Source organism: Pteropus alecto, unplaced genomic scaffold (genome assembly GCF_000325575.1).
Source record: "Pteropus alecto unplaced genomic scaffold, ASM32557v1 scaffold21, whole genome shotgun sequence".
NCBI classification, from domain to species: Eukaryota; Metazoa; Chordata; class Mammalia; order Chiroptera; family Pteropodidae; genus Pteropus; species Pteropus alecto.
The window spans coordinates 4,683,493-4,687,488 of record NW_006436282.1 but is presented as its reverse complement, the minus strand read 5'-3'; the positions used below and the strand labels follow the sequence as shown (position 1 = coordinate 4,687,488).

The following is a 3,996-nucleotide window of genomic DNA, read 5'->3' as shown; positions in this document are numbered from 1 at the left end:
AGACCTCCTTCCTGTTTCTTTCTTATACCAAACTTACTCTTTGGCCAATTTTATCATTTTTTTCATAGGCTCCTTACTCTTTCCAATCTTCATGCTTCTTACCATTCCTTTTGTTATAGAATGCCCATTCTCCAACTCTACCTAAGAAAGCTTGCCTGTCTTGGAGGGCCTAATTGCAGTGTGATTTCCTTCATCCGGTTGCACTGTCATTTTCTGTGGAAGGGACTTTCATCTAGACTTGGCTAGAGTTTCATTTTTTACAACTTTAACTGAGGAATAATTTACATATACTTCCTTATGTACTTACCTAAACTAAGTGTATAGGTTGATGCAAACTGAACACACTTTTTAACCAAGTATCAGAATGTTACCAGCACCCTAGAAATCCTTTCTCCCCTCAATACTCATGCCCAAGGGTAATGAGATCCAGACTTCAGGGCACTGATTAATTTTGAACTTTTTGTAAGAATGGAACCGTAATGTACGTACTCTTTGCATCTGTCTTCTTTCCCCTAATATCATATTTATGAGCTTCATATGTATTGTTATATGTATTTTTGGATGATTCATTCTTGTGGCTGTATAGTATTCCATTGTGTGCGCATACCACAATCTATCATCGATGGGCCATTTGCTAGTTTGAACATTTTAGTGTATTTTTTTTGGTGAAAGTACGTGCGCATTTTTGTTGCACATGTATGTAGGATTAGAGTTGCTGGGTCTACACACATATGTAGACACTACCAAACAGTTTTCCCAAGTGATTGTATCTATTTTTACATCCACCACCATTGCAGAAGAGTTCCAGTTGCTCCCCACTGCCACTGTCACTTGTATCTTCCATCCCATCTGTGGTTTGAGCATACCCTCCAAAAAGCATCTAGCACAGAGTTCCCATTCAAGGCTATGCACAGATCTGGGTTAGTGTATAAAGCAGGGCAAGCCCTCTCCTCAACTCTTCTGCCTCATGAGCTTTTGTTTTTGTTTTAAGCATACTGTTTGAGAAATAAAATACTTTCCTGATTTTAAAAATTAAGGGTCTACGGCCATGCCACCCTGAACAAGCCTGATCCTGCTAGATCTCAGAAGCTAAGCAGGGTCGGGCCTGGTTAGTACTTGGATGGGAGACCACCTAGGAAGATCAGGTGTAAAAAAAAAAAAAAAAAAAGAGAGATTGTAAACTGACAAGGTCCTTGCAATCTATGAAGTAAACGAAGGGTTGCCTCGCCTAAAAAAAAGAAAAAAAAATTTAAGGGTGCATGGGGTACCTTTTGAGGTGCTAGAAATGTTCTATATGTTTAGTAGTTACATGGGTGCATATACAGCATAAATTTAAAAACATTTCATAATGTATACAAATATTGAATAATTTTAGTTTACATCTAAAACTAATATAACATTATATCTCAATTATATCTCAATGAAAATAACCAAAAAATAATTAAGAGAGCATCAACAAATTGGTATTCCTGACTCTAGTCCTAACAATCAATGTTAAAAAGAGACTTGGGTGAATACATATTTAGAGTAGATTCTTGCCAGGATGGGAAGCAGATTAGTGAAAAGGGTTCCTGCACCCAATTCCAAAGTAGTAGGGGGTGTTTCCCCTACACCGACAAGCAATTCTCTGATGCCAGCAGGGTATCTAAGAATTCAGCTCAATTCTGACACTGTCCCTGGAGGAACCATCACATTCCACAGGTTAAGTGTTCAGCCCTACAAGACTGCCTCCTCCTCAACACATGCTTCAGACTGCAGTAGCAAGTCCAGCCTCTGACCGACCGGGTATGGATTGGAGGTTCCAGTGATCCTCTCCAACTCAGAATGCCAGTTGCAAATCCAGGTTGTTATCTGTGCTTCTGACCAACTGGTTGACGGGTTGTAATTCGGAGGTTCCCACAAATCCCTCTTTGGGTTTGGTTAATTTGTTGGAATGGCTCACAGAACTCAGAAGAGCATGTTACATGGAAGTGTTCTGGTTCCTCAGCTTGGAAGCTTGTCAGGAGCTGTCTTCCTGGGCTTTCATGGTGGCTTCATTACATAGTTACCATTGACTAAGTCACTGGCTATTAGCAATTGGACTCTATCTTCAGGCCGTTTCCCCTCCAGGGAGGTGGGGGTGGGGTAGGCCTGAAAGCTTCAAACCTCTAATCACAAAGCTGGTTCTCCTGACAACAACCCCCACCCTTGGGTGACCTCATTAACATAACAAAGAGATATCTTATCACTCTAAACACAGAGGAAATTCCAGAGCTCTTGGAGCTGTGAGCCTGGAACTGTAGGTGAAGACCAAATATCTTATTAATCACAATATTACAATTAGTGAATTGGATGTAACCTAAGCTGGAGGTTCTCAGAGAAGCAACATAGCATCTATTTTTCTGCCTAAATCATCACTCTAGGTTTACTTGATGGGAAAGAAACCTTCCTGGGAGAGAGAAATCTGTACATTTCTTCCAAAGGCAAGGGTATAAGGGGTGATACTGGTGAGCCTTCGTCTGTTTTCTTCAAATACAATCTTTGTGCCTTGTTTACTCCATTGCTATTTGTATTGGGCACTCTGAGCCCTAGAGTTTAAGGATGAAATAAAGATGAAAACAGATCTAGCCATCTGAAAAAATGACTGCAAATCTGTTATTATTTGTTCCAAAGCAATACTGCCACCTATTGATAGAAAAATAAACTATCTCAATGTTTTACCTACACATCGCAATGATGGGGAGAACCAGGTACTTACCCCTGGGCAAATATAAAACCGAAGGTAATTCAACATTTTCACCCTGCTCCCTCCCCTCAATTTTTCCCCACGAATATAGCTCATAGGAGTCTTAATATTATGCCACAAAATGAAATACATGATGCACTACATTATAAGAACCCTCCAGAAAGCTGGAATCAACTGTGTTCTACATTTGCTTGAGAGAAACTTTTATTGTTTCATTGTTAACTATCATTCCACATAAGATTTTAAGATCAAGAAACTAAATTTCCTGTTCCGTATGGTAGAAAATTCCCCCAGGAAATTTCACACTTATTAGAAGAGGTGCATTTTCCCTGTGTTTTGCTTAATGGTATATTTTTATTTGGCAAATTCTACTTTGTCTATTGACTTCCATTTATTACATTTTACTATTTTATTGCTGGACATAATGAAATTTTACTTTAGCATGAAAACAAATGCTTTTTTAAATCACAATTAAGGGAAAATTACATTTTTTTTCTGATAAAATACTAAAATGTTAACAGTAATACCAAAGACACCATAAAATAAAAATAACACTAATAAAAGTGTTGTGTAGACAGAAAATTTGTCAATTTAATTTTAATTTTTTTTTTGTTTGTGTATTAATTTCCCAGCATTTATTAGCAACCTGCTATATGCTGGCAATCTGCTAGAAGCTGGGAATACAGAGATTAATGAGACACAGTCCCTGCTCACTGAGGGACCATACTCTAGGGGGGATAAGACAGATACAAAGACAGATAATTGTAATACTTTGTACAAAGTATAGTTGCCAAAATATTATGAAGACACAGAGAGAAGCACCTTAAGCTTGATGGAAATATGGAGAGTAGGGCAGCGTGGTTGAGGGAAACCGAGTCTTAAGTTGTGAGTAGGTGTTAGCTTGGCAAAGGGGAGGGGCTGAAGATGGTGGAGGGGCTGAAGATGGGGCTGATGTGAATTTTGAAGTATCTGTGGGGTGGTTTCCAGGTGAATCAGTCCAGCAGGGACTGGAAATGGGAGCCAGAAGCAGGGCCATAAGTTAGAGAGTGAAAGGTATATTTAGGATTTCACCAGGAGACTATTTAGCAAGAAAAGATCCATGGACTGAGGAAGAACACCTGAGAAGGCCCAGGTAGTTTGGCTCGCAGAGAACCTCCAGCAACAAAAAATCTGAGATCTAAGAGAACCAGGAAGTACAGTCATGGAATCTAAACTAATCCACAGCCTCTAGGACAAATTGACTACAAGTTTCATTTTGTCTTATTAAATTT

The 3,996-nt window shown here is 39.1% G+C and overlaps 1 pseudogene; it reads left to right on the top strand.

Moving 5' to 3' along the window:
* Window positions 1-1,038: 1,038 nt before the first annotated feature.
* Window positions 1,039-1,154, top strand: LOC112479923 (annotated as a pseudogene).
* The last annotated feature ends 2,842 nt before the right edge of the window (window positions 1,155-3,996 follow it).